Source organism: Dipodomys spectabilis, unplaced genomic scaffold (assembly GCF_019054845.1).
Source record: "Dipodomys spectabilis isolate Male_0828 unplaced genomic scaffold, ASM1905484v1 ptg000696l, whole genome shotgun sequence".
Classification (NCBI taxonomy): Eukaryota; Metazoa; Chordata; class Mammalia; order Rodentia; family Heteromyidae; genus Dipodomys; species Dipodomys spectabilis.
Window position 1 is genome coordinate 132,621 of NW_024871373.1, and position 27,777 is coordinate 160,397.

A 27,777-nucleotide genomic window follows, 5' to 3' on the forward strand; every position below is an offset into this window, starting at 1 on the left:
CATCTTTTTTATCTACAGGATATCTATATGAGTCTATTGTATATGCTTTAGGATTAAAGGGAAGTCTCCAATAGCCATACACTCTTTCTGCTCTAGCCGTGCCTACAGCTTCTTGTAAATCTCTTACAAACAATTCCTTCTGCTGAACTGACGTCATGAAACCCCCAATACGTTTATATTTACATATGACTTGTCTAATAGCCTCCATAAGAGGGGCTTTTAGGGTAGTACTTAACTCTGATGAGTTAGTCATGTTCTCAGGACACTCATCAGATGTTGGAGTCATCAACACTTCTAAGAAAGAGCCTTGAATAAGGGAACGTTGAGCATGAGTAAGTAGAACAAGCAGCAGGAACAGTAAAAGATTAGTAGGCACTCCTATACAGTGAAGAAAAGAAAAACAGGAACACATCTTTCCCAGGGGCTTGCCAGCGTTTCCAGGAGGTAGGCCTCTTTGAAGCCCCATTCTCAGATCTGAAAGCAGGTTTCCCATGCTAAGCAGACTCCACCGGAGTACGTGTGGCAGTTTTCTTTCTTATTTTCTTGGCCAATAAATCCTCAAGACCTCAGTCAGCATTTCTCACATAGGACTTTTCAAATGGGTTGGTTAAATATTGACCTGAGCTCCAGTCTTCTGAGGACTCACTCATCTGCTTAGGAATTGATGCTGGCTCTTGAAAAAGAGCTCAAGGAAGGATGCCATTTAAAGCCTTATAACGTTATTCTTTACCAGAGTATTCTCCAGCTACTTTGGTTGTTGAGAATATCTACAAAAGCAAGCATTCTGTTGGAAACAGGGAGACACCATTATGACCATTACTTAATGAGATTTCCGAGTGGCTTGCTATCACTTGTACTGCATTTTGCAAGTTGAATCTGTCAAAACCTATCAGTTTTAAGAGATAAGAGGAGTGGTAAAAGTACTTCTAGAGAAAAATGCATCTTCAACGTATTTGGTTCCAAGCATTCCGTCTAAGGCATATTCAACAAGTAGTGAAACTTGTGTTGGCTGTAACTATGTGTCTTTCTCCATGTATACATGTGTGTATGTATGTGTGTATTCATGTGTATAGGAGCATACATGTGTACATATATAAGGGCATATACACATATATATGCAAATATAAAATTATACATACATAATATATGTGCGTATATATCAGCTGTTCAGTGATTTAAGCTATAGTTCCCGCACATTGTCATTCACACAAAGTGTACATGATAAACTGCTCTGAGGATCTTTGCTCTATGATGGTTATCCTTTGTACTCACTTCTGCCACTACTTTGTTTTTCATCCCTGCTACAGGGATGAAAATCTATCCATAGGATAGCTTTATTTTCATTACATGTATTTACTTACTGATAATAAAAGAAACAGATTATTTATAAAAGAAAAAGATCTTTTAGGTAACAGGATAAAGTATCTTATCCATCCCAATGATTCCTATGAGATAAAATTTATAATAATAGTAAAAGTGAAAAGGAATTTTTAGATCTGTTGTTTTGCCATTTAGCATTGCAAAGAATAATATCACATGACTGCTATAACTCTTAAAGAATGCCATTGTAACTGATGGTCCCTATCATGTTCTCACAAAACCAGTGGATCCTGAAAGATAATAGTACACCAGCAGAAATGCTAAGTAGCAGTCATGGAGCATGAATGAGAAAGCAAGTGAAAGAGATAGAGTGAAAGATAGAGAGAAATATCATAATACTGAAAGTGCATAACAGATAAATAAGAGCTATATGAGAATATTCATACAGCTATTTTTAGATTCTACATGTACATTTGAAGGTATTTAATGTACAATAACCCACCAACATAAAATATAAAGTGCTTTTGATAAAAAACTAAAAATGACTCAAGAAATTAGAATTGCAAAAACAATTTTCACAGAAGCAATCTCTCAGAGATATTTCATGACTTTGAGAATAATAAAGTGGCTGAAGTTAATATAAATTAAGTAGTATGATAATTCACAAAAATATAAAAAGATATTCATATATTTCAATATATAACCCAAAGCTAAAACAAATGTTCTTTAGATGATTTTTTTAAAACACAGTTTCTCAAGAACTGGGAAAGTGGCTCAATGGTATATAGTGCTTGCCTTGCATGCATGAGGCCATGAGTTTGATTCCTCTGCACCACATAAGCAGAAAAAGATGGAAGTGGTGCTGTGACAAAAGTGGTAACGCTAGCCTTGAGATGAATAGCTGAGGGACAGCACACATGCTCCAGATTTCAAGCCTCATGACCAACAAAAACAGAAAGAGAACAAAACACAGTCTCTCATTTTTGTGGCTTCAACTCTGTAATATGTCAGCTTCACCCTAGGGCTAAGATTTTAGGTGTGGAAATTTATCAACACTCCTGATTCAGATTCTACTTGATAAAATTTTTAATCAATATTTTGTTCTTAAATTTGCTATTTGTAAACTCACATGCACCTATAAAAATGGTTGACCATCCCAGTAACCTTCTCAAAGTACCTCCAAAAGACAACTTACAAAACTGTATTATATTACTACAAGGAAAACAATGCTACAAATAAATAAAACTAACAATTAAATATTCATAATTAATAAAATGAAAAATAAATCAGTTACGTGTTTCCAGTATTTGAAGTATACTACATATTAGATTTTACTATATTCTCATATTCCTGTACATTTAAAACTGGCTAAGGTTATGATGTTCAACAAGAGTTTTATAGGCTATGAGTAGTCTTTAAAGTTACCCAGTAAGATTACTATTTATGGCTCATCTCGTCATTTGTATATGGCTTATATCATCACTTGTTCCTCGCTAACATATAAAGTAAGGAAGCTCTAAATTGTAGTTAACAAATTCTTAACTCTTTACTCTGCTTCTTTACACAAAGGCTTTGCAACTTCTCATTAGTAAAGTTTCTATAAACTTTGAAATGTAAATACTTAGTAATATATGTCTGCTACCATAAATCTTAACTACTTCATGGAAAATTTTTATGACCTGTGAAACAGTCCCTATTTTGGCATATTTAAGCAAATTCCCAGAATTAAACACATTTAAAGCATTAAAACTTTAACAAACCTTAACCCTTGCTGCAATGTTCATTATGACAGGTGCCTTGTAGAGAATAATTGAACTCCTCCTTCTACACATCTCTGGAACCACAAATATTTGGAATTACTTTGTTTTTGACATATCAATTTTTAGTTTCTTCTTAAATCTGTGCTTATGTAAGAAATACATATTTCATGACCATTCTTTTGTATTTACTTTTTGTTGAATTGTCTAGTTTAAGAAAATCAATTACACTTTATATATAAAAAAATGTTCTGTGCTCAATTTGGCAGCACATACCCTAAAACTGGAACGATACAGAGAAGATGAGCATAGCTCCTTCGAAGGATGACACACAAATTCCTGAAGCGTTCAATATTTTTACAAGGACAGATGCTGGAGTGAATGTGGCCAGAAGTAAACACTACTGAATTCTTGGTGAGAGTGTAAACTTGTTCAACCCCTTTGAAAAGCAGAATGGAGGTTCTTCAAAAGATTCCACATAGAGCTCCTCTATGACGCAGCAATCCTTTTTTTGGGCATTCACCCAAATGATCAGAAACAAGACCATACTAAAACTACAAGCACAACTATTTTTGTTGCAGCATTATTTACCATAGGTAAGATATGGAACCAACCCGATGCCCCTCAGTACATGAATGGATCAAGAAAATGTGTGTGTGTGTGTGCGTGTGTGACTGTGACCCCTCTGTACAGTACTTTTACAATTAAAAACCTATAAAAATGTTCTGAGATGGAAGAGTTTATTCCCCCAATTTTATCCATATAATATCGTTAAAAAAGCAGATTTTTAAATACTAAGTAGAATGTGATATGTATTACAGAAACCATTACATGTAATGAGCAACCAGAAATAATGTTATCAATTGACTATGCACTGCTTCCAAGGAAGCCAGATGGATAATTTCTCATGCTGTAAATCAAACTGTTGATCTTATGTCTTAATAGTGTAAAAATATCAGGGACAGAATAATGAAGGAATGTTGTAGACTGAGGTGAAATCATATGAAAATATACAAACCTGATAAAACATATAAGTATCTGAGCAGTATATTGTGTTTTAAATCATTTGTGTTACATTGCAAAGATAATGAAGACCTATTAGAATGAATTATCTTTTTGATATCCTATCGTAGGTCCTTAGAAGGATGAACTCTTTCCTCATTCTTGTAGAGGCTTCATCAGATGAGAGGAACTGTATTTTTTGTTTGCTTCCTTCCATTTATTCTTCACTCTAAAATATGAGCTACATGATACTGAAATACACCAAGGAAAATTAAACACACAGGCTTTGGAAAGATCAATCAATGTAAAATAAATAAAATACGTATAACCTTGTAAAAGGTCTAAATAAATTAATTTATATAATCTCAAGTGTAAACAGAAAATGATTTAAGCAATGTCATGTAATTGAAAAATGAAAATTTTTAGGCGATACTTAATTTTTTCCTTTCTACTACATTGAATTAATTATTGATTTTGTATAGAGAGATTAAAGATGAGATTAACAAGAAGCTTGGTTAAAACTGGGCATAAATTCTGAATAGACATGTATTCCAAAATCCATGAAAATCGCCAGTGGGTTTACGAAGTTGTGTTTAATGCTACTTCTATGCTGGCTTAAGCTTTGGGAACAGAAGTCATTAGAGAAATGCAATTCAAAATTAATATGATACTCTTTCATAACTATTACAACTCTTATTAAAAAAAAATCAAAGGAACCAGTTGTGGTGGCAGTCAATTTGGTCTAGAAACCCCTCTAAGGAGAGAGCAAGATGAGGCATTGGCTTAAGTGAGCCGCTCAATATTTGCCATCCAAAAAGGAAAAACAGTGGGGTCCTTCCCTTGATTATAGCATCTGCAAGTTGGTTTGCCTGAGATTATACCTGAGGTGTGCCCCCAGGGGAGTGTGAACCCACTCTAATGGCTCCCCCCTTTGAATTAAAACTGCAGAAATCAATGTAACACCTCCAAACCACCAAAGGGAAATGGGCTCAAAAATAGAATACCTCTTCAGGAAAACTTCATCCAGGGCTTTTTGGAACTGCAAAAATATTGCCCAATGGCTGTCTGTAATTGTAATAACTTCTTGGGGCGTCCTGCCTTTTAGTAGGGCAAATAAGGCACACACTATCTTTAGGGACAGGAACCCATGGAAACAGCCAATTGGTTTCCCCTAAAAGGCTCTGAAGTTGGGATAAGGTCAGAGAGGTTGGAATATCCAGCAAAGGCTTAAGGAGACTGGCCTGAGTCAAGGTAAGGTGGAACCAGAGCACCTTAAAAGAAGGTAACTTTTGAATTATATTGAGTGCTATGGTGAAGCCCCCCTTTCTTAATATGATGCGAACCTGGGCCAGAAGGCCCTCCAGGTGTCCTAGGTCTTGGTGCCCCACAATTATATCATCCGGGTAGGCAAACACAAGAGAGGTATCTGAACCCAGCACAGGCCCTAAAAGTGTGGCCAAGTATTGTTGGCAAAAGGCCAGGTTATTTGCCATTCCCTGTGGCAGCACCGTCCATTCAAACCTCCAATCAGGCAGGGAAAAATTAAGAGAAGGGATGGAGAAAGCAAACTTTTTACAGTCATCTGGATGCAGGAGGATAGAAAAAAACAATCTTTAATATCAATCACACCAAGGTATATTCTGAAAGTATAGCAGGAGTCCAAGGCATACCTCTTAGGGATGTTCCTACTAGCTCCATCCTTTCATTTACCTTTCATAGATCTTGGAGCTTACACCTAGCCCCAGAGGCCTTTTGAATAACAAATATGGGTGTGTTCCAAGGACTCATAGAAGGGCATATGTACCCAAGGTTTATCTCCACCAGAAGGTGGAGGAATACAAGTTTAGGTTTTATCAATGGCCACCACTCCACCCAGGTAGGGCTTCCTATCTAAATCAAACTTGGATCCACAATTCTTTTTCCAATGGTATCCCTTTCTGCCCCTGGGTCAGGGTGTAGGGGGAGGTTAGGCCCCCTAGGGCCAGTTGGCAGGGGATTTTTGTGAACAGTTCCTCTTAAAGTGCCCCTCCTGCCCACATTTAAAACAAGTCCCTTTCCCCGATGGTCTTGGGGTTCCTTGGCCCTGGGCTGTCAGTGCTTGAGTAATAGCCACAGTCATTGCAGATGTCTGAACATGTAAAGCTAAAGCTAATGATTGGGACTGGTGCTGTTGCATTCCCACATCCTGTGAGGCCATCACCCATCTTCTCAGAAAAAACTCTCTCAATCCCATGCAGGCCATGTGGTGGTCTGCATTCATCTCTTCCCAGAGCAGCAGCTTTACAAACTGATCTTGGAGGTTCTCTGCTGGCAGCTTGTGGTTAATACTCTGTTGGACTCCATCTACAAACTCAACTAGAGGCTCACCAGGTTTTTGTGTAACTCCTGCTATGAGGGACTCAGTGGGCCCATCATCCAGTTTGTACCATGTGGCAAGTCCTGCCTGAATCACCTGGTCATGGTATGAGCCAGGTATTGCAGCATGTTGGACCCTAGTGGAGTACCATTCCCCATCCCTTTTAACATGGCATAAGTAATAGGTATCACAGATTGAGCCTGCCAGTTATTCTCTGCTCGCACTCTGCATTCCTCCTTAAAGAAAGGCACCATTTAATAAACTGAGAACAAGTGAGGAAGGCTTTGGCCACATCCAGACAGTCCTTAGGGACACATGGGTGATAAGCAATGTCCTGTAATAAGGTCTGGGCCCAAGGAGAGTTTGGGCCATCCTCCTCCACTGCCTTGTGGAGCTCTTTAAGATCTTTAGCTTCCCATGGATACCATTCCAAGGGCCAGATTTACCAGATACACTTGGGGAAGCAAATCCTGTGGCCCAGGGTCCGGGGTCCTGGGTGGCCCTTCCTTTCCAGGGTAGGCCTCCAATTAGGTTATTTCCCCACCCCTCGGCCCCTCCATGGAAGGTTGGTAGGGGTCCGGGTCTTGCAGGTCACAGGTTGCATAGGGCGCCGTACCTCTCCCTCAATCGGGGAAATAGGGTGGGGACCTAGGATCCATCCGGGGCACCTGAGTCAGAGGGGGTAACTTTCACCCTCATTTTGATTTCCACTGTGCATGTTTCAGTGCATACTTGGATGAATTTGACCCATTCCTTTTCCTTCTCACTTCTCAAGACCTCCTTTATTCACTCTAGGCCTAATGCTGCCTCCTCTTCCTACTTTTGTGAAATAGCATTACCCATACTAAGGGTTTCACTTACCCTGTGAGACTGCTTAGCCGCCGCTGGTATCTTTTCCTTTCAAGCCCCACGTTGGGCGCCAGATGTTGGGTCTTCGTCCATCCCACAAAAGATGAATGGGGTCCAAGGGAAGGTAAGTGCGGCTGCTCCCCCGTTCCCAGGCCTCCCTTAGCCAGGGAGATAATCAGACACAGCAGGGAGTCAAGTGAAGCAGGAAATTCATTTATTAACTCAGAGCAAGCTCTTTTTTAAAGCAAAAAAGACCAGGTGTGCATGGGAGGGGAGGAAGAAGAACCTTATCATGCACCTAAGCTTCCACGGGATGGTTAGTCACGGAACGTAAAGCAAATTGGGCTCTGCCCACACAACTCCCCCTCAGCGCCATCTTTGCTGCCCATGTGCTCCACAATCAAAGACCTCGGAGTCAAATCTGACACACTAAAAACTTCAAAGGCTGAAATAAGTGAAACCCTAGGTCTCCTTGTCACAGGCCAAAATTTTCTTAAAAGAGACCCAGAAACACAACAAATTAAACAAAGGTTGGACAAATGGGATTGCATGGAATTGCAGAGCTTCTGCATGGCAAAGGACATAGCTAGCAAGATCACCAGAAAGCCCACTGATTGGGAGAAGATCTTCACTAAACATACAACCGACAAGGGTCTCATATCTACAATATAACTGGAACTCACAAAATTAAATGCCCCAACAACAAATCCTCAAAGAAACAACTGCCCAATAAATAAGTGGGCTATAGACTTACAGAGGAACTTCGCTGAAGAAGAAAGAAGTATGGCCAATAGACACATGAAGAAATGCTCAACTTCCCTAACCATAAGAGAAATGCCAAACAACATTGTGATACCACCTCACTCCAATTAGAATGGCTATAACGAAGAACTCTAATAACAACAGATGCTAGAGGGGATGTGCACAGAAGGGAACCCTACTGCATTGTTGGTGGGAGTGTAAACTTGTTCAGCCACTTTGGATAGTAGTATGGAGGGTCCTCAAAAGACTCCACATAGTGCTCCCCTATGACCCACCAATCCCACTTTTGGGCATTTACCCAAATGATCACAAAGAAGAGCACACTAATGGTACCAGCAAAGCTATGTTTATTGCAGCATTGTTTACCATAGCTAAGATTTGGAACCAACCCACATGTCCCACCGTAAATGAATGGATCAAGAAAATGTGGTATATATACACAATGGAATTCTATGCCTCCATCAAAAAGAATGGCATTGCCCCATTTGTTAAGAAATGGAAAGACTTGGAAAAATTATATTAAGTGAAGTAAGCCGTGCCCAAACAAACATAGGTACCATGGTTTCCTTTATTTGCATAAACTAGTATGCCTGACACAAGCAGAAAAGGTCAGATAAGTTGATGGTAGGTGAAATGAACTCCAAGATAAGGATTCAAATGGTTTTTCTTTCTTGCAATTGTTTCTAACATACTTATGATATGATTTCTTTGTTGCTTTGTATGTCCCTCCCCCACGGTATAACCCCTGCTTTCATTGTATTTGAGGTTGATATAATTTGTGGAGGGGTAGGGCTAAAACAAACTGTTTATATAGGGATACAGCTGGACCCATTGCAATAATAAGATGTACAAGATGTTACGTCAAAAAATCAACTTTACAATTTGGCTGGGAGGTGGATTAGGAAGGGGGGGGTGATTTGAAGGGATTCAAAGGGGAAACAAAGGAGCAGGCAACAATGCTTGATAAGAAATATACTCATGAATGTTGAATGAAGACTGCGGAAATGAAGCTGGAGGCTATCAATTTTTCGCATAGATAGCAGTTTAGTGTTCCAGTGAACAGTCCTAGCCTAGAGAATCACACCAAGCGTGCGATCACTGTACAGAGAGTTTGGCCAGAGAGGAAAAATCCAGGCAGACCTGAGCACTTGCTTGCAGCTGTGGCAAGGCGTTGGTGGTGGCGGCCATAGCCACCCTACCTAAACACAGAGAATCCGGCACAAAGGAGCCAGACCCAGGGGCTAGTGGATTCTATTCAACACCAGCAAGAACTGGCAAGGAGCAAATATCTTCATCCTGCAGATCACAGACTAAAGATGACCAGGGAACCAACAATCCAGCGTGAGTAGAACCCTGACATCCTCACTTCTTCTCAGGAAGCAGAGGGGGGAAGTCCACCTCTCCCCACCCCCAGCACCAGAGATCTCCATTTTTGATACTGAAAAAGGCCCGGCTGAGGAGCTAGCAACAACTCAGGCCTTGGATGAAAACTGGAGTCATTTAGCAGGTCACAGGAAGCTGACCTGACATTCCAGGCTTAGCTCCACCCAAGGGAAAGTCACCAAGCACAAGCAGAGGATCCGTGGCCCCCACAGGTGTGGCTTTCTTCTGGGTAAACAGAGCCAGAGGCTGCCCCACCCTACAGCAGCCTAGAAAAACTATTGAAATTCAGTATACATAAACCCTGAGAATGGCTCTAGGCTGGGCTTTGTGAGTATATCAGAAGCTATGCCTCAGGGAAAAGCTACTGTTTGGTGAAAGGCCTCAACTCTACCCAGAACCTAGCCTCATCACACCATCTCCAAACTAGAGGAAACAGCCATCTCCTTCTTTGCCATCTCCTTCTTTTGTGATAATCAAAGCAGATCTCCCTCCCACTGAACTAGCGAGGAGGAGGATCACAAAATCCTGGGTAAAGCAGAGCATTTTTCTGCCTGCTCAAACAAACTGACTTAAGTAACCAATCAAGACAGACCAGACAGTAACCACAAGCAGACCTGAGACTCCACCAAGAGATTGGTTAGGACACAAGGGAAATAAAAGATCTTCCCATGCACGCACCCCCTTTCCCAATCAAAGAACTCTTTTTTATACCTTTTTTTAATTTTTAAAAAATTTTTAAATTATATTTTAAAAATTGTTTTCTATTAATCTTTTTTGTCCTCGCATAATTTTTATTTTAGGTGTGTGTGTGTGTGTGTGTGTGTGTGTGTGTGTGTGTGTGTGTCTGTGTGTCTGTGTGTGTGTCTGTGTGTGTTTTAATCTCTACTGAGTTTTTGGTCCTTTTTTTCTTTTTTCTTTTTCTCTTCTTTTTTTTCTTTTTCATTTTTTTCTTCCCTTTCTTCTTTTTGGGTGACTTAATTGCTGTTTTGCTCATCCTCAGATACAAACCTGTCATCGATTATTAGACCTTATCTCCCTTGTGTACATATTTAACCCAGAAATTTATTACTCAATTCAAAACCTCTAAGGCTTAAATTCTTTAATAGTAGTATTATCTCCTCCTACCTATATAATTTTAAGAACTTTTATTTTTTAGCTTTTCTTCTCTCAATATCACTTCTTTACCCTTTCATAATTTTTGTTTCACTTTTTATATGTAAAGTTTTGTTTTTCCATTTTCTCTTGTTTTTTTAAGTCTCTCCAATAATTCTTCCCAAGCTATTTCCCTCTCTGAAATTAGGACTTGGCCAAATACACTCTCTTTTTACCTACCACATCCCTCTAATCCTACTTTTCCCCACATTTCTCCCTAAACCTAATAACTTCTCGTTTGCCAAATTCTTCTTTTCTGTTCTTAGCCCATTAGTACATAGTTGTTTAATGTTGAATAGATTGTATCTGTTGAAGTATGGAGGTTCCTCAAAAGACTTCACATAGAGCTCCCCTATGACCCAGCAATCCCAATTTTTGGCATTTACCTAAATGGTAACAAACAAGACCATACTAAAGCTACCAACACAACTGTTTATTGCAGCATTCTTTAAGATATGGAACCAATCCAGATGCCCCTCCGCAGATGAATGGATCAAGAAAATGTGGTATATATACACAATGGAATTCTATGCCTCCATCAGAAAGGATGACATTGACTCATTTGTTAAGAACTGGAAATACTTGGATAAAAGTATATTAAGTGAAGAAAGCCAGGCCCAAAGAAACATAGGTCCCATGGCTTCCCTTATTTACAATAACTAGTGTATGTCTGACACAAGCAGAAAAGGTCAGATAAGTTGATTTTACGTGAAATGAACCCCAATATAAATATTCATATATTTATTTTCCTTCTTGCATTTGTTTCAAACATATTCATAAGATGATTGCTTTTTTGTGTTCTATGTCCCTCCCCACGGTATAACCCCGGCTTTCATTGTATTTGATATTGATATAGTTTGTGGATGGGAAGGGCAAAAGCAAACCTTTTAAATAGGGATATAGGTGGACCCATTGCAGCAATAAGATGTACAAGTCGTTATGCTGAAATTCGAACTTTACAACTTCGGGCAGTTCGGGGAGCGGGTGGGATGTGGTGGAAGATATGAAGGGAAGGGGAAACCAAGGAGGAAGTAATAATGCTTGATAAAATATATACTCATTACCTTTCCTCTGTAATTGTAACAACTCTGTATGGTATTTTCATGATAAAAATTTTTTAAAAAGGATATAAAATATTTTGATTTTAAAACATTATATATTTGTATATGTATATATATGTATGTATATATGTATATATATGAATATACATATATATGTGTATATATATTCATTACCTTGCCCATTATCCCCTCTGTACGATATTTTCACAATAAATAAATTATCTGAAAAAAATGGTATCAGTTGATAGTGCATATAATTTTATTTTTCACTACAAACATAGAATGTAGTAAAAATTTTCGTAGCAATTACCGTGCACTAGGTTGTGGGCAGATTCTATTGGAAATAATATACTGTGTTTACATAGAGAATTTGAGCCTCCAAAATTTTAATATGCTTGTGGTCCTAAAACCAATACCTTGCTGATATTGAGTGACAAATACAACTTCCTATAAGTACAGAAGTTTTCCTTGTATCTTTTCAATTTATATTTTTATTTTAAAGTTCCTGTGCAGATGGGTTACAGTTACATAAGTAAGGTAATGAGTCCATTTCTTATTGAGCATTGTTACCCCCTCCTTTGTCTTTCCCCTACCATTCCACCTCTTCATACCTCCCCAACATGTCACTCCACGCCCCCCCCATAGAGTGTCTTGTACATTTCATTGTTACAATGTGGCAACCTGTATCCTTTCCTTGTATTTTAAATGAAGAAATGCTGGCTTGATTTATGCTGATTCTACTGGTGTAGACGCACCTAAAATCACTCGCCAAGTGCAGGAGCACAAAATGAAATGCGTAGCAGAAACATTGGAACATTTCAGAGAAGATTAGCATGGCTCATGCACAAGGATGACAGGCAAATTCCTGAAGCATTCCATACTTTTACAACAGATGCTGGAGGGGATGTGGCCACCAGGGAACCGTACTGCATTCTTGGTGGGAGTATAAAACTTGTTCAACCACTTTGGAAAATAGTATGGAGGTTCCTCAAAAAACTCCACATAGAGCTCCCCTTTGACCCAGCAATCCCACTTTGGGACATTTACCCAAATGATCACAAACAAGACCATACTAAAGCTACCAACACAACTGTGGTATATATACACAATGGAATTCTATGCCTCCATCAGAAAGAATAACGTTGCCCCATTTGTTAGTAACTGGAAAGTCTTGGTAAAAATTATATTACGTGAAGTAAGCCACGTCCAAATTAACATTGGTCCCATGGATTCCCTAATTTTCAATAACTAATATTTGTCTGGGTTAAGAAGAATAGGTCAAAAGCTATCTGCATATGACCAGATAGGATGATGTTAAGGGACATGAACCCCAAGATAGGGACACAAGTGGTTTTTTTCTTTCTTGCTATTGTTTCTAACGTACATATAATGTGCGATGTGATTTTTTTGTTTCTTTATATGTTCCTCCCTCCTGCTATAACTCCTGTTTTCACTGTATTTGAAGTTGGTACACCTACATCTTGTATATACACTCCTCTAATTCGTGGAGGGGAAAGAAAAAAACAAAATGCTTAAATAGGGGTACAGGTTGACACATTGTAACAATGAGATACACAAGACACTATGTTGAAAAATGAACTTTACAATTTAGGTGGGGGAAGAGAGGAGGGTTGTGTACTTGTGGAGGTGGGAGGGAAAGGATGGTAGGGGAAAAATAAAGGAGGAGGTAACAATGTTTTTTAGGAAATGTACTGATTACCTTGCTCACGCAAATGTGACTCCTCTGTACATTATTTAGCTAATAACTAATATTATGAGGCAGACTGAAATGAGACTCCAGAGAAAGAGTCAGAAAGACTGATCAGAGAGACTAAAATTGGTCACACAAAGATTGGAAAATAGAATTCCTTGTACAACATATAAATCTTTGAAAGCCTGCACATGTAAGGACAAGAGAGCAAAGTCCAGAAATGCACATTTTCTTAGAGATCAGCTATTGAATTATCAATGGAAATATTTGTATTCTTAAATACTTGACCACATGTGGGAGAAGGCTGAAGAGAAATAAAATGCCATCACTCTGTTAGGACGTCCAATATCACACTAGGAAGTAATCAATCACTGATTTGTAATAAAAAGAGAAAACAATTATTCCAAATGAAGGTTTCATTTCTTTTCCTGTAACAGTTCTTGATTTAGATGCTAGCAATTACCATACAATTGATCCAGTACCACAGCTGAAATGATATTGACCGCAGTATTCCCACATGAAGGAAAAGAGAAAATTAACAGATATCTGAAGAAATGACTTGAGGATGAAATGTTCTAATAGTGATATCTGAGGTTTTGACACAGGTGAAGAGGTGGATTTTCTTTTCTAAAAATTCCCCATTTTTAGCCTGGTGCCAGTGGCTCACATCTGTAATCCTAGCTACTCAGGAAGCTGAGATCTGAGGACTGCTATTCAAAGCCAGCCTGGGCAGGAAAGTCTGTGAGACTCTTATGTCCATTTAACCACCAGAAAACCAGAAGTGTCACTGTGGCTCAAGAGGTAGAGCACTCACCTTGAGTTGAAGAGCTCAGGGACTGTGCCCAAGCTCAGACTTCAAACCCATCGACCAACAACAACAAAAAATCTCCCTTTTCTTGGACTGCCTACATGTTTTCCTATCATTCAACAAAGAAGCCATTTTATCACCCACTAAATTTAAGTCCTATCCTAGCTACTGCTAATAGAATGATTTGGTATCGGTTTTTTTTTTGTTGTTTGTTTCTTTTTTTGTCCATCCTGCGACTTGAACTCTGGGCTTGGGCTCTGTCGTTGTCATCTACAAGACAAGGCGAGTATTCTCCCGCTTGAGCCACAGTGCCACGTCCGGTTTTCTAGCAGTTTATTGGAGATTAGAGGCTCACAGACATTCCTGAAAACGCTGGCTTTGAACAGTGATTCTCAGATCTTAGTCCCCTGAGTAGCTATGATTACTGGCCTGAGTCACCAGCACCCGGCATGTTTTGGTATCTTATGGCAAATGGTTCATATTTGGGGGGAAAAAAACAACTGTGGTAACATTTTTTCCAGTCCTTAAACTCTGGGCCTGGGCCCTGAACACGGTTATGCTGGTAGCTTTTATGTGAGCTTGTTGGATTACTGCCCATGAGGGGAATTACTGGGTCTTAAAGGAGATCTATGTTTAGTCTTTTCAGGAAACTCAGTACTGCATTCCACAGCATTCTACACCAACAGTGTAATAGAGTTCCCAATTGGCTACATCCATGCCAGCATTTACTATTGATAGCTTCTTAATAAAGGCCATTCTAACTGGGATGAGGAATAATCTGTCTTGTTTACTTGTAGATTTGTGGGCACCTTCTAGCTACTATGAATGAATCCATGAAACCTACATTGCTCAGAGTCTGCATTCCTTTCTCTTTTCTCTTAGCATCATTTTCCCCAACCTTTCATTTTCCTTAAGACTAGTGAAAAGTCATCCTTTCTGATGGATGAATAGAATTCCATTATGTGTGTGTGTGTGTGTGTGTGTGTGTGTGTGTGTGTGTGTAAGATGAATATAGGCCCATGAGTTCATTTCTAAGACTTCTGTTTCATCTGTAATTTAGTAGTTCCATACTAAAGTTGAATTGTTTTCTCTGCAGAATTGAAGAATATTGTTGGGATATGAGTATTGCATTTTCAATTTTGGGGGGTCAGTATTGCAGTTTTTGCCATGTTAATTTTTTTCAGGCTTCATGATCATATGTATATTATGTTCAGAAAACACACATTTAGAACAAACAGAAGGAAAAGTGTCTGGCAGTAGTTCCAGAAAATTTACCCTCTTAGGCTGCAGGAAGCCTGTCTCCCCCTAGGCTTTTTTAAACTAGAAATATTCTTTTTTATTTAGTTACAAGAATTTTCAGATTCAATTCTTTTTAAGAATCCTAACAACTAGGTTATGAATAGCCTTTTATAATTACCAAGTCTATTTTTGTCCTTGGCCTAGGCAAGTTCTACATAAGTCATCCAGCCCCCACCTCATCATTACAGAATGAATGATATTTCCAAATGCCTGAGAAGTTTAGCATACTTTTATTTTCTTACTTTTTAAAATGGGGCTTGAACCAAGGACCAGGGCATTCTCCCTGTGCTTCTTCACTCAAGACTATAATTCTAACACTGGAGTTACACCTCCACTTATGCTTTCTGGTGGTTAATCAGAAATAAGTTTCCTGAATTTTCCTGCCCCAGCTGGCTTCAAACTATGAGCCTCAGATCTCAGGCTTCTGAGTAGCTAAGATTATAGGCTTGAACAACTGATGCTCAGCCTTTGTTTTTTGTTGTTTTTCTTTTTATTGTGATTAAGTGATTACATAATTTCCCAAATTTCACACTATTGTGGGATCGTGATGCTCAGTTAAACTCACAAACACATTCTATCTTTCCTGGAGCAAATTGTCTATCATGGTCTATAACATTTATGATTTCTATGAGCTTTGCGATACAGTTATTTCTTCCACATTGGGTGGTATGTACATTTCTTATGTTTTGCATAGCATCAGCTGTTCCCTCTTTCTCATTTGTTCCCTCCCTCCCATTGCTGCCATTAAGTTGCTTAGCCCATTTTGGTCAATGTCCTGTGCAGCTAATTGGTCCCGTTGTTGTATGTTTTTCCCTGATTCCCTCTAGTTCTGTGTCGTCTTCCTGGATCCCCTCCAGTGTACACATATATACCATACATATGATCAGCAGCATGGAGTTATTTAGTTGTGATTCAACCAGATGAGTGGAAGCTCTTTGTTTCTTAAGTCCTGTTAATTTTGTCGTATCACCTAACATTTTGGATTTAACATCCACTTATCAGGGAGACCATGTACCATTTGTCTCTTTGATCTTGGCTTACCTCGCTCAACATGATTTCTTCTAGCTCCATCCATTTCCATGAAAATACCATTATTATTTTGTCCTTTCTAATGTCTGCATAATATTCCATTGTGTATAGATACCACAATTTTTGGATCCATTCATCTGTGGTGGGGCATCTGGGTTGTTTCCATATCCTGGCTATTGTGAACAATGCTGCAATAAACATGGAGGTGCATGTGTCCTTTTATACTGGTTCCTGTTGTTCAGGATAGATGCCTAGAAGTGGTATGACTGGGTCCTATAGGAGGTCAATAATTAGCTTTCTGAGGACCCTCCAGACTGCTTTCCAAAGAGGTTGTATAAGTGCACATTCCCACCAGCAGTGTAATAGGGTTCCTCTTTCTCCGTATCTCCTCCAACATTTGTCGTTGGCTGACTTGTGGGCCATTCTGACTGGGGTGAGGTAGTATCTCAGGGTTGTCTTTATTTGCATTTCCTTCACAACCAGGGATGGTGAACATTTCCTCATGGGTTTCTTTGTCATTTTTATCTCTTCATCTGAGAAGTCTCTCTTTAGTTCCCTTGCCCATCTAGTAATTTGTTTGTTAGTCTTGGGAGAGATCAGTTTCTTGAGTTCCCTGTATATACTGGATATTAACCCCTTGTCTGATATATTGCTGGTAAATATTTTATCCCAATTAGTTGGTTGTCTTTCTAGCACGGTTGTGATAGCTTTAGCTGTTTAGAAGCTTTTTATTTTAAGGTAGTCCCATTTGAAGAGTCTCTCTCCAATTTGCTTTGACCCTGGAACTCTGTGCAGGAAGTTCCTTCCTGTGCCTATAAGTTCAAGTCTCCCTCTTACTCTGTCCTGCAGTAGTTTCACAGATTCAGGTTTGATGGTAAGGTCTTTAATACATTTTGAGTTGATGTTGGTGCATGGTGATAGGCTGGGGCCCAATTTTAGTCTTCTGCATGTGGCCGCCCATTTTTCCCAGCACAAGTGGTTGAAGAGGCTGTGTTTCTTCCATTGTATGTCTTTGGTTCCTTTGTCAAATATCAGCTGACTGTACGCATGTAGATTTATTTCTGGATCTTGTATTCTATTCTACTTGTCTTCGGGTCTGTTTTTGTGCCAGTACCATGCAGTCTTTGGTATTATAGTTCTATAGTAGAGTTTGAAGTTCATCATGGATATCTCTCCCATGTTGTCTTTATTTCCTAGAACTGTTTTGGCTATTCTAGTTCTTTTGTTATTCCATATGAAATTTTGGACTGTTTTCTGTATTTCAGAGAATACATCTTTGGCATTTTAATAGGAATTGCATTGAATTTGTATATAAATTTTTGCAGTATTGCCATTTTCACTATATTAAGTCTGTCTATCCAAGAGCATAGGAAGTCTTTCCATTTCCTAGTGTCTTCTGTAATTTTTTTCTTTAACTTTTTATACTTTGCATTAAATAGTTCTTTTACATCTTTGGTTAGGTTAATTCCAAAATATTTAATTTTTCGGGAGGTTATGGTGAATGGGGTTGCTTCCTTTATTTCCTTTTCTGCTTGTACATTGTAAGTGGACAGGAAGGCAACTGATTTTTGTGGGTTGATTTTGTCTCTTGCTTCTTTGCCGAAGTGATATATGATTTCTAAGAGTTTGGGGATGGAGTTTTTGGGATATTGAAGGTATAGTATCTTGTCATCTGCAAAAAGGGATAGTTGAACTTCTTCTTTCCCTATGCGGATCCCTTTAATGTCTTTTTCTTGTCTTGTTGTCCTGGATAAAGATTCCAGAACTATGTTGAAGAGGAGTGGAGACAGTGGGAATCCTTGACTTTTTCCGGATTTTAAGAGAATTGGTTGTAGCTTTTCCCCATTAAATATAATATTGGCTATTGGTCTGTCATAAATGGATTTTATTGTTTTAAGAAATGTTCCTTCTATTTCTATTTTCTCTGGAACTTTTACCATGAATGAATGTTGAATTTTATCAAAGGCCTTTTCTGCATCTGTGGAGATAATCATGTGATTCTTGACCTTGGCTCTGTTGATGTGTTGGGTACGTGTTTTGATTTTTCCCATGGCATCCTTAATCCTGTTAATATGGGTTTCTTGTCTTCTTTTTTAAATTAAACTTGCCAATGGTCCATCAATTTTATTTATTTTTTTCAAAGAACCAGCTTTTTTGGTTAATTTTGGCTATGATTCTCTAATTCATTAATCTCTGCTCTTAGTTTGGTTATCTGGCTCCATCTACTAACTTTAGGTTCCATTTTTTCATGTTTTCTAGCTGTTTTAATTGCAACATGAGATTATTTAAGTGGTCTGTCTCTATTTTCTTGATGTGGGCACTGAGGGCAATAAGTTTGCCCCTCAGGACTGCTTTTGCTGTGTCCCAAAAGTTTCTTTTAGAGGTGTTTTCATTTTCATTGAGTTGTAGGAATTTTTTAATTTCTTCTTTAATCTCTTCCATTACCCAGGCATTGTTTAGAACTGTATTGTTCAATTTCCATGTTTTTGAGTAATTTTTGCAATATACTTTCTTATTGAGAACTACCTTGATTCCACTGTGGTTAGATAGGATACAGTGGATTATGTCAATCCCCTTGTATTTGCTTAAATTCCTTGCATGAACTATGATATGGTCTATTTTGGAGAAAGTTCCTTGAGCTGCTAAGAATGTGTACTGTGTTTTTTTAGGGTGAAATACTCAGTAGATGTCAGTTAGTTGCACTTGAAGTATGGCCTCATTTAATTCAGTAGCTTCTTTGCCAATCCTCTCGTTGGCAGACCTGTCCTTTGGAGAGAGTGAGGTGTTAATGTGTCCTAGTATTATCGTATTGGGATGTATTTTATACTGTAAGTTTGAGAGTATTTGCCTGACATGTCTGGGTGCACTAATGTAAGTTGATGGTGGTAATATCCACATCTTTGATTGTTCATTGTATTAATATGTAAAGTCTGTCCTTGTCTTTTTGTATTGATTATAATGAAAAGTTTATTTTGTTAGATATCAGGATTGCTACACCTGCTTTCTTCCTGGGGGAATTTGACTGGTAGATCAGTTTCCAACCGTTCACTCTGAATTTGTTTGTACGTTTGGCTGAGAGGTGGGTCTCCTGAAGGTAACAGTTTGTATGTCTGGCTGAGAGGTGTGTCTCCTGAAGGCAACAGATGGATGGATCATGTTTTCTGAGCCAATCTGCAGTTCTTTTTCTTTTGATTGGTGAATTAAGCCCGTTATTATTAAGAGATAGTAGAGAGAGATGCATTGTGGTCCCTGTGATTCCCTATTTTCCTAAGGTTTTCTTCTTTCCTTTCCTCCTGTGCTTCCTCAGTTAGACTTCTATTGATGCCTGTCTGGGTCCAGGTCCCTGTTCCTGGTTGCTTTCTTCAGGTTGTGTCCCCCCTCTTAGAATTCTTTGTAATGCTGGCTTAGTGTTTATGTATTCATTTAGTTTTTCTTTGCTATTAAAATTTTCAGTTCTCCATCAAATGTGAATGCTAGCTTTGCTGGGTATATCAGTCTGGGTTGGCAGTTATTGGCTGTCAGGGCTCGTATGTTAATTTCCCAGGCCTTTCTTGCATTCAGTGTTTCTGTGGAGAGATCTGCAGTGATTCTAATTTTTTTCCCATTGTAGTATAGCTCCTTTTTCATTTTTGTTGCATGCAAGATTGTTTCCTTTTTATTCAGATCTACCATTTTTACTATAATGTGTCTAGAAGTGTTTCTCCTGGGATCTTGCTTGCTAGGTGTTCTATAGGCTTCTGTTATGTAGGTAAGATGTTCTTTTTTGAGATGGGGAAAACTTTCACTGATTATTTTGTTGAATAAGTGTAACATTCCCTTGCTTTGATATTCCTCACCTTTGTCCATTCCAATTATACAAAGGTTAAATTTCTTGACACTATCTGCTTGCTCTTGAATTTCCCTTTGGCATAATTTAAGTGATTTTTCCACATCTGTCATTTTTTGGTCCAGTTGGTGTATCCTGTCTTCTGTATCTGACACTCTACATTCCATTTCGTTCACTCTGTTAACTGTGGCTTCCATTGTGGTTTGCATGGAAGAAATGGACTCATTTATGGATTCTATGTTCGCTCTCAAAGTACTGATCTCACCTTTTAATGAAGTGTATACTGCCTCTATTTTTGCACTTATATCACTTCTTAGTGAGGTGTGTGCTGCCTCTATTTTTGCGTGTACCTCCTGTTTTAGAACCTGCATCACTTTTGATAGTTCATCCCTGTGATCTTTATTTTTCTGGTCTATTTCTCACTTTATTTCCTGAGTCATTGCCTCCAGAATATTTTGGATGTAGCTTTTGTCTTCCATTCCTGCTTTGCTCCCACTGGGGCTCTCCCCTGGGTGGCTGCTGGCTTTTGGGGATAGCTTGTTATCCTGGGTGTTGATAATCCTTGTAATTTTTCTCTGATTTTCGCATGGGGATTCAGGGAGTATTGGAGACTAATCTGAAAATTTGTTTTGGTCAATAGGTGTCTGTCTTTGCTTGGTTGCTGTTTCTCTGCTGTTGTAGAGGATCTGTACCTGATCTCGGTTCTGTTGGGGGCCGGCCTCCAGCTGCTGGTCTGACCCATATAGGGTTCTCAGTTCTCTGTTCTAGATCACTGGCAATTCCTGCCTTTGGAAGAGTTGAGCAGCCCAGATTGCTCCCGTTTGCTCCTACAGGTGCTCTTGGTGAGTTTGGATGTGCTGGATGCACTGTCCCAGAGGCTGGAGTTTGTATGGGCTCCTGATATTTTGTTTTGGCGGGTTGTGGGCTTGAACTCTGGGCTTGGGCACTGTCTCTCAGCTCTTCAGCTCAAGGCTGATACCCTACCATTTGAGCCAAAGCACTTCTGGCCCTTTCTGCTTATGTGGTGCTGAAGAATCAGATCCAGGGCCTCATGCACCCAAGACAACTACTATACTGCTGAGCCACCTTACCAGCAGAGCTCCTGACTATTATCAGGTGCTGGTGGCTTGTGTTGTCCAATTTCCAGCCTAGAATATATGGGTCGGGTTCTGGTAGGGTTTAGGCTTCTCCTGTCCTGAACCCTCAGGTCTTTGCTGTCACAGATGTGCTTCCCAGGGGATGCAGTTCCCTGTATTTCTCCCCTGTACTTAGGCGTATGCAGCTTCTTACTTCAGTTGGGAGGAGTTGGTTGTGTTGCCCAGGCACCGGATCCCCAGACCTGGTGCCAGCCCCCGGCCTGGGACATGCCGGTTGGACCTATGCTGCTGTGTATCCTGCCTAGTTTATGCAGCCTGGGGTACTCAAATTTCTTCCACTGTTGGGTTTCTTGACCCAGGGGTGCTGTTCCTGGCTTGGGCATTTAAGCTACCTTCCAGGGGTGCTCTTGCTCTAGCCTGGTGAGCTGAGTGTGCTCCATGGTCTGGTGGAGCTCTAGAACATTTCCCAGTTTTAGTGGGTCCTGTGGTCCAGGTGTTGGGATAGGGTGTCTGAGTCAGGGTCTCAGGATTCCCACCAGCTCTGTTCTCTCTTAAGGCATACACTGTCTCCTGTGGGATACTCACCCATGTGCTAATTGTTCTTTCTGTGTGATGTACGTCATTGGTTGCCATTGAAATCAAGAGTTCAGTTGAGGTGGTTGTGGGCTGGGCTGGGCAGTGGTGGCTCTGTGAGTTTCTTTTTTGTCTCTGCCTCGATTGATGCTGTTAGGGTCCAAGCTGCAGGATGGGCCTCTGTCCTCGACCCGAGGGATGGGGGAAGGGCCTCCATGCAGGTTCTGAGTGCTGGGGTTTGTCTCTGTTTGTGTTCTCTGGATCAGCATCAGTTCTTTGCAGGTCTTCTGCCTGGTTTTCTGTGGGCATCCCATGTAGCTCTGGGGCTCCCGCCATGAGGCTGAGTTCCTGGCTCAGAGGTTTCTCTGTTCATTGCGGTCGGCGGGTCTGACACCAGTACCTCAGACCTGTGCAGGTGATCTGCAGGTACTGACCACTGCGGTTTGTCTCCAATTGCATTCTCTGGATCACCACCATTTCCTTGTAGGATTCTGCTCTGGTGTTCTGTGGCTCTGTGTAGCTCTGGAATTCTTTCAGTGGGGCAGAGTCGCTTTGGCAGGATGGAGCCTCTCTTCTAGGATAGAGAGTGAGGGGTGGGGTTGGAATCTTTGTGCAAGCTCTGGGCTTGGAGGTTTCTCCGTTCGTCGTGATCAGCTGGTCTGACACCGGTACCTCAGGCTGCTTCTGCGCGGGTGATCTGCAGACAACCCCCTGTGTCTCGGGGAGTCTGGCAGCCCCTGTTGGGCTGGCTGGCAGTGGTTTGGCGCATTGCTGCATGGCCAGTAGAGATTGGGGAAGGGGTCTTCGTGCTTCTCTGTTCTGAAATTCTTTTTCTCTCTTTTTTTTCTGCCTCCTGTTTTTCTCTCGGTGTTCATCTTTTTGTTCTAGTCGGTTTCTTGGGGAGATTAAGCGTTGGAACACGACTCTCTTTTTGGTTGGGGAGAGCTGTGGCATTTCCCTACTGCCCCCTGCCATCTTGCTCACCCATCCAATTTTTATATTTTTAAAAATCTATTTCATTATAAAGATGCTATACAGAGCAGTTACATTTACATGAGTAAGTTACAGTTCTAATTGAACATTGTTACGTACTGCAGTTTTTTTTCTCCCTCTGACTCTTCCCTCCATTTCTCCCACACACATTACATGTAAAGTTAATTTCTGCCATAGTGTCCTGTGAGTATCATTGTTGCAATGGGTCACCTTTTGTACTTCTTTCAGTATTTTGTTATTTCGCTTCCCTTCCCCCAATCAGATAAATGCATATACAGGATGCAGAGTACCAGAATCAAAGACGGGAATTGCCATGGATAAAACCAATAGGAAAAGAAAAATGATATAAAGTAAGAAGAAAGAACTAGCTACAGTATATTGGCTACATCAAGCTTGACAACTAAACAAAAGAAGACCTGCTGTTTCTTTGTCTTCATTTCAGTTAGCATTATTTTGTATGGTCACATATACATTCATACCTCCTGAGCTATAATGATCCACTTTCAGGAGTAACAGGCTAATGTTAATAATTTCAAATGAGAGAAATCATAGAGCTCAAGTCGTTTTGCATGTGCTAGGAATTGATACAATGCACAAAAATTACATGCTTTAATAACTAAAATGCCAGTTTATCAGTGCAGTATTAGGTGCTCCTTGGCTGGAATCCCTCCTGAGGAAACCTAAGATAGTTGGTGCACCTGTCTTCTGGGCTGGACTGAGGGCCTTGCTGGGCAAACAGTATTTTGATATCCATTCCTGGATTCCACTTACAACTTTTTTTAGTAGACTCCCTACAAATCTCTCTCATCCCAATAACAGCCTTCTGGCTGTCAAGTGAGGTTATCTTTCATATCTCTTAGAGCTCTCCACACCTTTGTCTAGAAGAGCTCTGTTCCAGGGCCCACATTCAGCAGCTTGTTTTGAGAAGAGTAGTAGCTATTTTGCTAGCCAAATATATTCTCTGCCATCTCCTCATCAAATTAGTATTTGGTGTCAGTATGAGTCTGCTCAGAGGGTAGAGCCAGCCTGGGATGGCTTTGAACCATGATCCCCAGAACTAAGTCTCCTGAATAGCTGGGATAACAGGCGTGAGCCACCTGCACCTGGACATCGTTCCTTTCTTCCAGGAACATTTCAGGGGGATGGAATAGCACAGCAACCACATACATTTGTTAGCAACTGCCCCAGGGTGAGCCAGATGCTCAGACCAAAACCACTGACCTTGATATTGCCTTTGGTGTCCAACAGGATGTTGTTGGACTTAAGGTCGTCGTGTGTGATTCTGTTTTGGTGTAGGTAGTGAGCAGCACTTAGAATTTGTGTGATGAGCCTCCTGGCTTCATCCTTATAAAGGCGGCACGATATTCAGATCCACCCCAGGAGGTATCCCCTAGTGGCCAGTTCCACGATGAGACATACATACTCTTCCTTCTCCAACACCTGGTACAACCTGATGATGTTTTTGTGCCATACCGTCTTAAAAATGTCCACCTCATTCTTTATCTAATGATGATGACTCTCACTTCCAGGCTATTTTAAATGCCACGTCCTTTTCTGTGACATGGGGATGGGCCACCTTCACTTTTCCATAGGTTACTTTGTCGATGAGCTCATTCACCTGGTATTTTTTGATGATCTCCTCCTTCAAGAAGATTGAGGATGAATCTTTGTGTTCTTCCATTCTTCCACTATGATGGCAGGTAGCAAGTTTACCTAAAATAAACTTAATAAAATAATGGAAAACCAGAAATAGTAAAAAGAAATACCAAAATCCAAACAACAACCAGTCCCCACAACCAAAAATTCACTTAGCCTTGAATCAGTCCAGCGGGTCATCAGGCAAGAGCTCCCAGCTCTGTTAACTGATATAGGTTGGAGCACAGTGGCTTCCTATATATCCTGCATGGCCTCACACAATGGAGCAATCACAACCAGGCATAGTAATCTCATGGAGGAAATGGACCAATGAGAGTCTGGGCCAGTGAAGTCAAAGAAAAAGTGGACAAATCACAGCCTGCCAGCATTGACATTCTAGCTCAGAGGCCTCAACGACTGTTACTAAGGACTCCAGGTGGGCTTGAGGTTGCTCTGGTCATTATCATGGCATTTTTGAAACCACTAGGACAGTGGTCAATATCCTCTGTTTTTCTAGAGGACCACTGCATCTTATAAATTGCTTCTCTACCTAATAGCCTCCATTGTTGATGGTCAACTTATTGTCTGGTTCCAACAATGGCACTGCACAAAGGCCTCCCTCCTTCTCAAGGACAGTTATGTCCTACAACTTCCTCTTGAGAGGACAAGCTGGCTTTGAGCCACAATCCTCACAATTCACCTTCCTGAGTAGTTAGGATTTTAGTTCTGAGCCATTGGTAGGTATTTAGCTCGTCTCTTACATTTGGAGACAGTATATTTGTTAGAACGGTAGATTTCGATATGTCCTTTTAGCACTTTAAATTTCTTGCCCTTGCTGTCTAATAGATAATTTAGTTTATGATGAGAAATTAGTCATAATATCATTGAAGATCACTTGGGTGTGATGAATTGTATCTCTGCGTTTTGGGAGGATTTCTGTCTTTGTTTAATTCGAATGTGTCTTAGTGTGGTTTTAGGTAATTTTGTTAATTTTTTGACCTGCTAGATCCCTGCATAGAAGAGTTCATGCTTTCAATCAAAACTGGGAAGCTATTGGTTATTACTTCTTCAAATACTATGTATTTCTTTTTTTTCCTCTGTACATTATACATATATACATTATACATACATATTCAAATTGTATATGTGAATATACATATATATATATATACCTACATATTTGTATTATATATGCCTTTATATACATATATTTATTTTCACATAGCTTCCACTTTTGTGGTTGTTTATGGTAGGAAGGTTAGATTGATCCTAGCTACTCCATCAAAGAGTTAGAAGTTTTCCTCTTTATTTCTTGGTAAAAATATGCATTTCTTGGCAAAGATATTGAAACACATAAAAAGCACAGCTAGCCCCTCGTCTCCATATCTCTCTAATTTCTTGCCTCTGTCAGGTCTCTGAGCACAGCACCATTACTTATCGGGTTCTTCTAGTGTGTGGGGTGATCTTTTGCAATGTCATGTGCTGCTTCAAAGGCCAACAGGTCTGCACCTGGAAGAGGAGCTGCTCCAAAGTCAGCCTGCATGGGTGTACCTGACTGCCTCTGTCTTGGTGTCAGAGCCCCCGCAGATACTGGGGTGACCTTAGCAGATGTGCGTGTGCCAGGATTGCAGATTGGTGACTGCGGAAGGCACAAGCACAGCCTCTTTTTTACCTATCAGAGGTCTACGGTGGAACCTGGGGGTGTTCCTCTGTTGGAAGCTATGCTTGGAGCACGGCTGGGCGCTGCAGAAGCCTCACTTTGGCCTCACATTTGGGGTACAACAGATGCCAAGGATTTTTCTGGGCTTTTTTAAGAATATATGGGCAGGTTCAAGAGCAGAAGATGCGTTCAGGGAACCCCTAAACACAGGTCGGGCAATGGGCTGGGAGGGGCAGGGCAGTCCAGGTTGGCAGGGGTCAGATGATGAGCCAGTCTGCTGGCTTCCAAATGAAAAGCTAGACTTGCTTGCTACACAGAAATATCCCTCTAATAATGGTTGCACCAGAGAGTCCCATGCTGGTCGGGGGAAACTGCTAAAGACTGCAGTAGATGGACCAGGAGCACTTGGTGTTCTCTGTGGGCAATTCAATGCTGGCTCTGGCAGGAGGGATCTGAAGGTTCCTTAACACTGCAGATCCAGGGAAGCCAGAGCCCAAGCAGACACCAGGGTTTGCCAGCTGGGCACTGGGCAGGTTGGTAGGTGAAACCTTGCTGGATGGCTTTGCAGAGTCCTCAACCTGGCCCACCTGCCAGCACAATTTCCTGCCTAGGATCTCCTCAACTGTAGAACTTGGAGGCAGCAGTTCTTCCAAATTGGACATGCAGTGTCCAGCTTTCTAGAGGCTGATGTGGTCAGGGCCAGTCTGGAGGAGTGGCAGGCCTCCTGCTGGGGGAAACAGATGTCCCTTCCAAGGCATCTTGGGAAAGGGATGCCCCGCGAAGTGGACTCATGGAAAGGCTGGTCTGTCCTGCTCAAAGAGAACACCTCCAGTTTGTTTGAATGTTTGATTGGGTTGGGGGGGTCTCCCCTTGGCGGCAGTGATATTAGGAGACTGTATTGTTGAGATTACCTCAAAATTAAACCAACTGTTGATCAAGCAAAAGAGTAAGGCTTGCTTAACTGCCCGTGGTTGGTGGAGTTGAGGTCATGGCTGCTTTTGCCTTGAATGTCCTCAAGGATTTGTCACCAGAAGAAAAATGACTGGATGCTGGCATGAAATCCAATGGTTTTAGGAAATTTATCAGAGAGCCCTACTTGGCTTGTATGTCATTCAATAGGGCTAACACTGGGTGCGGAGTTTGAGCTTTAAAGCTAGGCATCACAGCTTGATCTTTTTGGAGGACTATGGACACCTTCTGGATGGAGTTGGACCTTTAAGGGGTCTCAGTACATTTTGAGATTAGGTGTGATCCTCTGAGCTTCATCCTTGGTTTGTGACAGGGCTGAGTTCTCCCTCCCTGCTATCCTGATGTCTTTAGGGTGTGGGCTGGTTTCTGGCAAGTAGAAAAGTTTAACGTGTCTTCTATTCCCTGAGCCTCAATAGGAAGGGCTGTTGTTGGCAAGGAAGATTGTGTAATTGGGAGGTCTTTGTCTTCTTTGAATAAGGGAACCAGAGCACATCTTGGCTTTCTTTTTGAATGTTTAGTTTCTGTGGAAGTCTAA

The 27,777-nt window shown here is 40.6% G+C and overlaps 2 non-coding genes across 2 annotated transcripts; both read left to right on the top strand.

Moving 5' to 3' along the window:
• The first annotated feature begins 3,330 nt into the window (after positions 1–3,330).
• Positions 3,331–3,436, top strand: LOC122101849. Its single transcript, XR_006146417.1, has one exon. It is a non-coding gene; the product is annotated as a U6 spliceosomal RNA (small nuclear RNA).
• Positions 3,437–12,423: 8,987 nt separating this feature from the next.
• LOC122101850 lies at positions 12,424–12,527 on the top strand. Its single transcript, XR_006146418.1, has one exon. It is a non-coding gene; the product is annotated as a U6 spliceosomal RNA (small nuclear RNA).
• Positions 12,528–27,777: the final 15,250 nt, after the last annotated feature.